General features: G+C 48.4%; 4 non-coding genes across 4 annotated transcripts; 2 read left to right on the top strand and 2 right to left on the bottom strand.

Annotated features, from left to right (window-relative positions):
- Nucleotides 1-642: 642 nt before the first annotated feature.
- TRNAY-GUA (transfer RNA tyrosine (anticodon GUA)) lies at nucleotides 643-728 on the bottom strand. The gene is given in 2 exon segments: nucleotides 643-678; nucleotides 692-728. It is a non-coding gene; the product is annotated as a tRNA-Tyr (tRNA).
- A 2248-nt stretch (nucleotides 729-2976) lies between these two features.
- TRNAE-UUC (transfer RNA glutamic acid (anticodon UUC)) lies at nucleotides 2977-3048 on the top strand. Its single transcript has one exon. It is a non-coding gene; the product is annotated as a tRNA-Glu (tRNA).
- Nucleotides 3049-3778: 730 nt separating this feature from the next.
- Nucleotides 3779-3850, top strand: TRNAQ-CUG (transfer RNA glutamine (anticodon CUG)). The gene has a single exon. It is a non-coding gene; the product is annotated as a tRNA-Gln (tRNA).
- Nucleotides 3851-4851: 1001 nt separating this feature from the next.
- Nucleotides 4852-4924, bottom strand: TRNAA-AGC (transfer RNA alanine (anticodon AGC)). The gene has a single exon. It is a non-coding gene; the product is annotated as a tRNA-Ala (tRNA).
- Between the last annotated feature and the right edge of the window lie 7061 nt (nucleotides 4925-11985).

The raw sequence follows: 11985 nt of genomic DNA, 5'->3' as shown, positions 1-11985 counted from the left end.
GGTGAAAGGGCAAATGGCTGGACGGATGAGTGGACGGATGAGTGTACTGATGGATAGGGTGAAAGTGTGGATAGATGAATGAAATGATGGATGGAAGGAAGGAGACATGATGGATAGGTTAGCAAATGGAAGAATATGTTTGGATATTGATGGGCTTACTTATATACTATTGCGCGGCCTCCTCTGATGTGTCTGTAAAACGTTACTTGTATCCCAAAGTTTTGTCCTGAATTTTTACACTCACCGTCCTTAATTTGCACCCATGCCAGTTTGTCTCCCTACTGGACAGGGTTTTACTTACAAGGCAGGGACCTGTAGTCCTATCATGTCCCAATACAGAGGGTAAACACCGACCTGTGTTAGGTACTCATGCTGGACCTGGGGATATAAGATCTCTGAGGAGGGTGGTGGGGCGTGCACGTCCGCCCAGTGGCACTTTTACTTTCACAATGTGTCTGTAAGTTCTAAACTATTACGCTTAAATAGATAAGAGACCCTCCCTCCCCCCCCCCCCCAGCCGGACGAGAGAGCTGGGCTGTAAAGGTGAAGAGAGGAGGCAGGAAAAGCCCCGGCGTGTGAGGGTCTGAGAAAGAGGCGCTTTCTATTGTAAAGCAGAGGAAAAAAGTGAAGAGTTTGCAAAAGTCCTTCGAGCCGGATTTGAACCAGCGACCTAAGGATGACAGACACTCCACTACAGTCCTCCGCTCTACCAACTGAGCTATCAAAAGTTCAGCTGGATGTGATAACAAGGCGCTATATGGCACGAGGAGCGGGCACGGAGCCCAGCCATCTAGACACTTTACTGTTTTTAAACACTTGTTAAAACTGCAAACCCGACAGATATTGGAAAACGGCTGAGTCGTGACTGATTTTAATGATATATTTGCATTTATTATTTTTGGGATTCAAAAGTTAAAAATGGGGTTATGTTATCTAGTTATATATATATGTAGCGCTCCAACACGTAGGTATCTTGGTCGGATCAGAGTTATATTTGTTGTTTCATTTATTTAGGGTGTTTCGTGTTTACTTTTGGATACATTATTGCTGTAGATCCTCAGTAACATTTGTTATGGTGTTTTAAGAGTTAATTTTTTGGGGTTGAATGCTCTTTGTAGCATTAAATACTTAAATGTGTTTTTTGCGGTTCATGTATTTTAATTTTTAAAATGGTAATCACCATGGGATCCAAAAGTTAATAATGGGGTTATGTTATCTAGTTATATACATGCTAAACTTCATCCGATGTTACATTTTATGTTTCTGGTCTGTGATGTTAGTAAAGGTGATTCAGTCACTGGGGGTCGCCATAGCCTGCGAGTCCCTGTCTGTGAAACACCCTCAGACCCCAGGGGGCCCCAGGTGCTGGTCTTACTTAAAGTTCAGGGGCTGGTCCTTGTAACAGGATCTGTTTAAACAACAGAAGGTGACAAGAGGGCTGTCCCCTCTGACCTATCAGAGCTCTTATATGCTGTGGGTGTAACAAAGATGATAATAGGAGGAGACTGGGTTGAAATGCGGAGCCACTCTCAGCCCTTTACCTCTCGGCAGCATCGACTCAACGTCAGTACCACCTCCTCTACAAAAGAGGCCTGCAGGAATCCAGTCTGAGGGGTCAGAGGGCAATCAGAGGTTACCGGGCCATAGTTGTATCAAGGAGGGGTGTTTACTTCCGGTGCCCCGGTGCCTCCGTACTCTGGGCCCCCAAAGTAGGGACCAGGCCCCCCTTTTAACACCTGTCTCAGAATAACAAGGCAGAGCAGCTGAAAGCTGACTGGGGACCCACATGTATGAAAGGAACACATGGGGGAAATAAACTGCACCATGACCCTATTAGTGCACACTTGTTACACCCGGTGTAAACATAGATACATATTTTGATGTATAACTTGTTTACATTTGACATGAATAAATACGGAAACATTTGTACTTCAGAATGTTCAATCTGCCCTCCCAGGCTGCAGTCGTATCTTATCCTACCCGATAAAAAAAAAAAGTTTTTCCATTCGGTTCTTTTAAATTGGCATGATGTCAGAAAGAGACAACACAGCTGAGAATGACTACAAATGTGTGTTTATTGCTTTTCACCTCATTTATGAAGGCCTTGCGCCGCCGGTGCGTCACTTTTTCCCATGTTAAAAATGACGCACCGGCGGCGCACGGCCTTCATAAATCTGCCAGCAGGTGTTTACTGTTTGTAAACACACCGCAGAGGTTCCTCCTCCGCTCTCCCAGAATGCTGTGCAGGATTATTCGGGGTCTGCCCCTGTCAAGGATGCTGATTCCCCATTGCTGCTCCAGGGCCCTGTGGGCTGTGAGTGCTGTGGCGGTGCTGCCCCCTGGCGGTCACCCTGAGCATCTGAAGATACCTGGGAAGAAGCCAGGATGGCCTGAGCTGCCCCCCCTCCTCTGTGTGAACCAATCGAGTGTCAGGACTGGGTTCGGGGCTGATAGTAGGAGGAGAGGGGGTGACTGGAGCCCCCTGGGGGGCAGCTTGGGGCCTGTGACAGGTGCAAGGGGGTGAGGGGGGACTCAAGGAAGCAGCTGGACGGTCACTGCAGAGTGGTCTGTGGGGCCCTCAGCCTGGTGAGGAGACACAGGAGTGGAGGGTGTTCTGGGGAGAGGGGCGTGGCTTTGTCTGGCTCCAGGGGGGGGCAGTAAGAGGCAATGCGGGGGCTGCTGCTGTCCTCTGGTCCTGGGCTCTGGGTCTGGGGATGTTCCAGGGTTGTAAATGATGAGACAAGAGCAGATTGTGGCACAAATTAGGACCCTTCATTCCTTCTGGTTTGTGAGGAGTGGGGGGTCTGTGACCTCATTGAGGGCCAGACCCTGAGGGTGGCAGAGTGACCTGAAATGTACAGAGTAGAGTCTGACAGGTCAGACACTGCTCACATACACTGAGCTGTGCAGCTATCATGAGGTATGACTCGTTTATGTGAATGGACAGAGACTGTGCTATACGATCCATTGACAGCCTCCCATATGGTCTAGCGGTTAGGATTCCTGGTTTTCACCCAGGCGGCCCGGGTTCGACTCCCGGTATGGGAAGTACATTTTTTAGCTATTGCAACATTAATTATACAAAGTATTTTATTCCATCCAAAACAAAATGGCTCTGAAAGTCCTAATAAATCTCTCTTGCTTTCCATCAGTCTAAAGCCCTCTGTGGTTTACACCGACCCCTCGGCTCCTGTTCCCACCCCAGCCCTCGCTGCTCAGCTGATGTATATTAATGACCTGGAGGGAAAAAGCCACAGATGAATACTGTGAAGGGTTAATGGATGTTTGCCTTTTATCACACAGCAAAGAGTACAGATGATATCAATAGCGCGTGGATTACAAGGCACCCGTGCCCTGAGCTCTCACCGTGTGAAATGCTTGTTTATTTCCTGCTCCGCCCGAGCTGTGGGAGAGGCGGTTCAGAGTCTGTGTTGTGACATTAATCTCGCGCTGTGTTGATTTATAGGAGATGAGGATTTAGGAAGTTCCTGTTTTATCTCCTCTGTGGGGGCAGCTCCTGTGTCCGCCGTTTCTCCGCTTTACACCAACTTCAAGAGTAAGTTAAAGCTCTGCCCTAAAAGGACAGTTTAAAGCAACAATGTGTCATTCCATGTGTTGGCTAAAAACAAGTCGTGTGTGTCCTGTTTAAGGATTTAATTGTGAAATAGACTTTTTTTAGGTGGATGTTTAAGCAGACACTATTGACCAATAGACAGTCAGCACATGACCGACACCGCATCCTTCCATGATTGAGAGGTGACGTAAGCAGTGTCCAGGCGGTTCCATGGTGTAATGGTTAGCACTCTGGACTCTGAATCCAGCGATCCGAGTTCAAATCTCGGTGGGACCTGAGGATTTTGTTATTTGATTCCAATTATTCTGGGTCTTACGCAGAGGAGCATTTGTATCCGTAACATACCCCTCCCTTCCTTTTTTCATTCTCTTGGTCTCCATACATTATCTTTAGGCGGTGTTGGGCGGAACGTGACGCTGCACACAGGTGTTTTATCATTCCTGTGCCTGTGTGATCACCTTTCTCCTGTGGATATCCATACATTATCTTTAGGCGGTGCTGGGCGGCACGTGACGCTGCACACAGGTGTTTTATCATTCCTGTGCCTGTGTGATCACCTTTCTCCTGTGGATATCCATACATTATCTTTAGGCGGTGCTGGGCGGCTCGTGACGCTGCACACAGGTGTTTTATCATTCCTGTGCCTGTGTGATCACCTTTCTCCTGTGGATATCCATACATTATCTTTAGGCGGTGCTGGGCGGCACGTGACGCTGCACACAGGTGTTTTATCATTCCTGTGCCTGTGTGGACACCTTTCTCCTGTGGCTGCTCAACAGTAACACACACAGTGTGGACCTGACTCCAGCGCCCTTCACACCGGATAACTCACAAGGAGACACACAGACGGGAAAGCAGTGTGGAAAAGAAAGGTTTTAATAAAGTGTTAACGGATACAAATTAAAAATGCTTTTTGTTTTATTTCTGCTCTTTATTGGCAACTACCCAACATATGAAGGTTGATGACAGTTACCTCGCTGCTGCACCTTCTGATTATTTGGAAGATAATGCAGTTGGAGACAGCACAGCCCCCCCCCCTCCGTTTTTGACTCCATGAGAATCCCATACCATAAACTTTTCTCCTCTTTACACACTACGTTTAACAAAACCAAACGAACCATTTCCAAACACCGACGGTCGGTTTTGGCAAATTCAACGTACACAATTGCACGAGAAGTTTTTTATTTTAATAACAGCAACTAAATGAGCACTTTATCACATAACAGTCTCTGAAAAACCAATTAATGCAATTAAATGAGTAAAAGGCATAAAAAAGTTGGAGAATGCGGGCATCGATCCCGCTACCTCTCGCATGCTAAGCGAGCGCTCTACCATCTGAGCTAATTCCCCTTCCGCAGAGCATACCTGAGGCAGCGGGATTGATGCCGCATTCTCCAGGCTTGTTCATTTTCACCTCAAATCACATTTCCCCTCCTAGAATGGGCCTCTAGTCAGAGGTTTGCTCTGTGATCTCCATGTTGCTCAAACTGTTGCCATTGAAGCGTCTGACACAGCTCGTGCATGTCGTGTGCTCGTGCATGTCGTGTGCTCGTGCATGTCGTGCGCTCCTGTGCATGTCGTGTGCTCGCGCATGTCGTGCGTTCGCATGCATGTCGTGCGCTCGTGCATGTCGTGCGCTCGTGCATGTCGTGTGCTCCTGCATGTCGTGTGCTCCTGCATATCGTGTGCTCCTGCATGTCGTGGGCTCGTGCATGTCGTGGGCTCGTGTCCATGTCGTGTGCTCGTGTGCATGTCGTGTGCTCGTGCATGTCGTGTGCTCGTGCATGTCGTGAGCTTGTGCATGTCATGTGCTCGTGCATGTCGTGTGCTCGTGCATGTCGTGTGTTCGTGCATGTCGTGAGCTCGTGCATGTCGTGTGCTCGTGCATGTCTTGCGCTCATGCATGTCGTGCGCTCGTGCATGGTTTCAATGTAGACACCAGCCCTTGCCCCAGTTCCATCATAGGAGTCTGGCATTCATCAAAGTGACTCTGCTGTGCCCACGGGTGGCAGAACGGGGGGTCTTCGCCACACATCACATTTACTTCTAGTTCACCTCACTCATCCGCAGTGCACTTTGAACTCGCCTCTGCAGGGTGTTGCTTTGTAAGGGTTTTCTGTTCACAATGCGGCAGGTCGCGTTTTATTAATATTTCTGTAAATTGTCAGAACTGGCAAAATATGAGATAATCTCATTCGACTCATTGACCCTGCTGCTATAGAAGCATCTGGCACATAAGGCTGGCGCATAAGGCTGGCACACAAGGCTGGTGCATGTTGTTTCCTGTAGATAGGGGCGTTCATTCAGCGTTCTGCTGTAATCAACCCTGTGCACCAATTATGTAATAACAGCTGGGCATTCATCACACTAAGGGGCTTATTGTCAAAGAGAGGAAAAGCCCCCCTGCGTGACTTTTCCTCTCTTTGTAAATACAGCCCCATCACTCGCAGCACTGTGCATGGAAGGGGCATTCCATGGGTGCTGCTGTGGGTGTTCTCATGCAACACCCATGGAACAAGAAACATCTCCAGATTTACCAGAAATCGTGAATCTGGAGATGCGTGTGAATGCTACGCCACCATAGAGGTGGCGTAGCGAGGCGCAACAAGGAGAAATGTTTTAATTTCTCCTCGTTTTTAGGTCTCGCGACCTATGAGCGGAGCGAGAATTCATGTCGGCAAAATCCTGTTCAAACCAAGGGCTTTCAGCCCCGCGGTTTTCTTGCAGTTCACGTGAATCACGTGAGCAAACATGCACGAGCATTCACGGCCAGGGCTTCTCCTCTCCTAGCAGCACTCCTCCCACACCAGCAACTCCCCCCTCCCACACCAGCACCTCCCCTTTCTCTCCCCGCAAACACAGCCTTGCCGTAGCAGCACTCCTCCCACACCAGCACCTCCCCCTCCCACACCAGCACCTCCCCTCTCTCCCCCGCAAACACAGCCTTGCCGTAGCAGCACTCCTCCCACACCAGCAGCTCCCCTCTCTCTCCCCGCAAACACAGCCTTTCCTTTCATTTCTCCTCCCCCTCCCCAGCCCGTAGCAGCACTCCTCCTTTTGCCTTTTCCCATCACCTCACCTATTTTATTTAAAACGCTTCCACCTCAGTCTCGTGCTTTCTATGACGTTGTATGTTTATCTGTCTCTTGCCATGTTCCTCCTCAGCGTCTGTCTGTCTTTCACTGTCTCTGTTGCTTTGTCTCTGTCTATATGTCCACCTCTCACTGTCTCTGTTCGCTTATCTGTATAGCCTGTCTCACTGCCCTTGTCTCGCTCTGTCTCTGTCTATCCCTGTCTATGCTTGCATACCTATCTATGCCTGTCCCTGTCTTACTGTCCGTGTCTCGCTCTCTCTGTCACTATACATGACTTTCGATGTCAATCACCCTCCCACAGGCTTCCCCAGCGCTGCCCCGCCCCCTGCTTCACGGCCAGGCCATCTGTTCCCTGCCAGACACGCGCATCGGCAGCATTTCTCCAGCACAAGGGGCTGAAAAATAAAATATCTTTCACGGCAGCAAAGGCTTCACGCCTCCCCAAAGACTGCAGTCTCCTGAAAGACCTAGAAATATCACAATGGCGCTAACTGAAAATAATTGAAGGTTTTGTGAGCATTTAATGCAACAGCACGGGCAAAACGAAGCCTTACATAACTAAAAACGGACAGCAAACCAATGAACTAATAAAAAAGAAGAAGTCCAAATTTCGAATGCATCACTGAGAAAATCATTTTCTTTAGTGGCTCAGAAATGTATACTAGCATGAACACGAGTGAGGAACGTAACAATACCTTACTACCAACAACAATGTAACAATATCACATTAGTGAAATATTTAGAGATCATGAAACACATTAAAAACCATGCCGAAAGGTTTTGTTGACGCCATAATAATTCTGACAACTACCTCATCTCATAGAGCCCTTTTTTATCAATTAAATGCTAGGACAGGAAAATAAACATAATATCTACTTAGAGTTTGATGAAGAAATCTATGCCCACTGTATTGCTAGTCAGATCTCATTTTTAAATTAAATAGTGCTGGATCTTTTGTCTTCTATTTTATACACAACAAAAAGATGTTTTTTAAGAGTGGGACTTGATAAATCTTTAGTGCATTTAAAATGCTTTTTTAGACTCTACTTCAAATAGGCTGTGTGTTGGGTGTAAAAGGATAAGAAGCCGAAGAGTTTGTTGCCAAAAATGTGATGCTCCTACTAATAGCAATGCACTGCAAAGAAAGCACTCCCTCGCCGGTGGAGTTGTACACTAAACACCTAGTAATAGCATGAGGACGGGATCGAAATAAGCCCCTGAAACATTCTACATGTAGTAACAAAAGGTGCACCAGGCAGCATTTCTCCAGCACAAGGCTCGCAAAAGGCTCTCCTCCCTCCCCACATCAAATGCATCAATCACCCTCCCACAGGCTTCCCTAGCGCTGCCCCGCCCCCTGCTTCACGGCCAGGCCATCTGTTCCCTGCCAGACCTCTCACACCTCCGTCACAGCATGTCGCCTTCTCTTCTCTCTGCTCTCCCCTCAGGCGCCGTGACATACTTCAAAGGCTTATCACTTCACACCGTGCAACCAGAGCACTTCAGTTGGTGTGCAGCCCCCCTCCCAGCACTGCCTTGTTACTCTCGGCAGCCGTGACTCCCTAAACACTTTTTATTTATATTTAATTAGCAGCAGCAGCATTTCATATAATGTGTTTCCAGCCTGAGATATTCGTCGCAGCCGTGACTCCCTAAACACTTTTTATATTTAATTAGCAGCAGCAGCAGCATTTCATATAATGTGTTTCCAGCATGAGATATTCGTCGCTTTTTGATCCTCGCGCCTTTTCCCTTTCAGTTTGAAGGCTCGAGGTCTCCTTCACGCTTCACTACTCACAGCGTATTTATTTTACATTAGAGACTCGTGCTGCTCTTCGTGCTGCCCTTCGCGCTCCACTGCACGCAGAATATTTACGTTTGGTTGGCTTAGCTGATGCACACACACGCAACACCACACACACGCAACACCACTCACCCACGCAACGCCACTCACCCAAGCAACCCCACTCACACACGCAACGCAACTCACTCACGCAACGCCACTCATCCACGCAACGCCACTCATCCACGCAACGCCACTCATCCACGCAACGCCACTCATCCACGCAATGCCACTCACCCACGCAACGCCACTCACCCACGCAACACCACTCACACATGCAACGCCACTCACCCACGCAACGCCACTCACTCACTCACGCAAAGCCACTCACACCCACGCAGTGCCACTTTCACCCACACAGCACCACTTTCAGACACGCAACGCCACTCACACCCACGCAACGCCACTCACACCCACGCAAGCCCACTATCACCCATGCAATGCCACACTCACCCACGCAACGCCACTCACCCAAGCAACACCACTCACACACGCAACACCACTCATCCACGCAACGCCACTCACCCACGCAACGCCACTCACCCACGCAACGCCACTCACCCACGCAACGCCACTCACCCACGCAACAACACTCACACATGCAACGCCACTCACCCACGCAACGCCACTCACTCAAAGCAACACCACTCACACACGCAACGCAACTCACTCATGCAACGCCACTCACCCACGCAACGCCACTCACACACGCAACCCCACTCATCCACGCAACCCCACTCATCCACGCAACCCCACTCATCCACGCAACCCCACTCATCCACGCAACGCCACTCACACATGCAACGCCACTCACACATGCAACGCCACTCACACATGCAACGCCACTAACACATGCAACGCCACTCACCCACGCAACGCCACTCACCCACGCAACAACACTCACACATGCAACGCCACTCACCCACGCAACGCCACTCACCCACGCAACGCCACTCACTCAAAGCCACTCACACCCACGCAGTGCCACTTTCACACACACTGTGCAGTGCACAATAGGTCTCGCAGTAGGAAAGTTGGAGCTATTGGTTTTGTAAATGACAAAGCCCTTTATGTTTTTAAAATGAAAACAAAAATAAAAGGCATTATTTGCAATTGTAATAGCTCCAACTTTCCTACTGCGAGACCTATTGGCAACGCCAGTGCTTGTTTCCTCTTTCAATGCGTGCTGCATTCTACAGCACACATTGAAAGAGGAAAAAGCCTCTTGTGATTGTGCAGGAGGGTGCCCCTTCCTGCACAAAAACAATATCCCCACGATGCAGGCATCCTTGCGCCATGGTGCAAGGGTGCCTGCGCCGGCGCATGGCTGCAGTTTGTGCGCCAGCGCAAGGGAAGCACAGAGATGCAACATATTCTTGTAAATATGTCGCATCTCTGTGCTTTCCAAACTAACGCAGCACGGCGCAACAAAATGACTTGCTGCACCATGCTACTTTACTTTGTGGTAAATCTGCCCCTTAGAGCTTAAAATTAAAATTTTCTGTGAAGGGATTTTAAATTAAAGGCTAAAAATGAAGTTGTAGCAGCACAAGTAGAGCCAGAGTGACGTGGAGGCTGTTGGCCTCACTGAGGCTCTGTCTGCGCCGAAGAAACTACAGAGGCTGGTTTAGGAGTTTAAAAGAAAAAGATAAGCGGGGGAGCCCAGTTTATGGGTTTATCGCTGAAAAATTTCGACTTATGTTTGTGGTTTAACAAAAATATTTCTTAATTTCTATACATATTTGATGTATTTCTGTAGTTTGAGAATTGTCTTAGTTTAACCTCTTTCAGTCAGTGTCCAGGGCTTCCAATGACCCATTCAGTGGGGGGAGGGGGCGTCAACAGAAATCAGAAGATTAATAAAAAACCCTACGTCACTAAGATGTTTAAAATGTTAACCATGTGTTATCCATGCCTCGAATATTGGGCCCATCATAAAGTAATCAGTGTCATTAAACATGAAATATTTTTTTTTTTAAATCCACCAAAAGCACAATCAATCGAACAGTTGTGAAATAAAGAGTAAAAAATAAATATCCTTTCCCTGACCGGGAATCGAACCCGGGCCGCGGCGGTGAGGGCGCCAAATCCTTACGGCGGTGAGGGCGTCGAATCCTAACCACTAGACCACCAGGGAGCACCAGCACTTTTCAGCCCCTGATGACTACAAAGGTGCAGCTGTGAGTGTGTGAATGTTGCATTGAGGCGCTATTTATATTCACATTCATCCTACCGATCCTTTTACAGGAAATCCCAAAAACAGGAAAGTATCATATAGAAGTTACAAAACTGTTTTGCAGACTACAATGTAAGGAAACAGAAAAAATAAAGACGCACTTAGAAGAACAAACCGAGGCCTGAGTGACAGGGAACGGACCAAGGATCTCCCTTCAGTGAGAGGCCTCAGCTGCGCGGCGTTCAGTGACCTGCATTCAGTGAGAGCTACACGTGTGCACAGGGAGCTCTTATCTGTGCATCGGTCACTGGTGTTCAGTGAGATTCCTCTTAGATGTGAGTGTATCACACTCAGCTGTGCAGGGTCAGTGATCTGGATTCAGTGAGAGAGGTCACAGCTCTGCAGCTTTCACTCATATTCATTGATGGATATTTCAGCTGTGCTGGGTTCAGGCACGAGCATCCAGTGGGAGCTCACGTGCGCTGATGTTTTCAGTGACCTGCAGTCAGTGAGAGTCTGCTCACCTGCGCAGCGATCAGTGAAATGTGCATTGAGTGAGAGATCTCTTACAGGTGCAGCCCACGGTGATGAGCATTCAGTGACAGACACGATGCTTGTGCAGCATTGAGTACTGTGCATTCAGTGAGAGGCGATGCTTGTGCATCATTGAGTACTGTGCATTCAGTGAGACACGATGCTTGTGCAGCGTTGAGTACTGTGCATTCAGTGGGAGGCGATGCTTGTGCAGCATTGAGTACTATGCATTCAGTGAGAGACTCGATGCTTGTGCAGCATTGAGTACTGTGCATTGAGTGAGACACGATGCTTGTGCAGCATTGAGTACTATGCATTCAGTGAGAGACTCGATGCTTGTGCAGCATTGAGTACTGTGCATTCAGTGAGAGACTCGATGCTTGTGCAGCATTGAGTACTGTGCATTCAGTGAGACACAATGCTTGCGCAGCATTGAATACTGTGCATTCAGTGAGACTTGCTGCTTGTGCAGCGTTGAGTACTGTGCATTCAGTGAGAGACACGATGCTTGTGCAGCATTGAGTACTTTGCATTCAGTGAGAGACACGATGCTTGTGCAGCATTGAGTACTGTGCATTCAGTGAGAGACACGATGCAGCATTGAGTACTGTGCATTCAGTGAGAGGTGATGCTTGTGCAGCATTGAGTACTGTGCATTCAGTGAGGGAACTTTAGAAAAGCTTCCATACCTTTGCTTCTGTCCAGCTGCCTCCAGAGCTCTCTGCTCATTGCAGCTAAAGGTGCCTCATGGCTCCTCCCATGT

Source organism: Lissotriton helveticus, chromosome 1_2 (assembly GCF_964261635.1).
Source record: "Lissotriton helveticus chromosome 1_2, aLisHel1.1, whole genome shotgun sequence".
In the NCBI taxonomy this organism is placed as follows: domain Eukaryota; kingdom Metazoa; phylum Chordata; class Amphibia; order Caudata; family Salamandridae; genus Lissotriton; species Lissotriton helveticus.
Note: the sequence above shows the minus strand (reverse complement) of the source record. Positions and strands in the feature narration are given on the sequence as shown.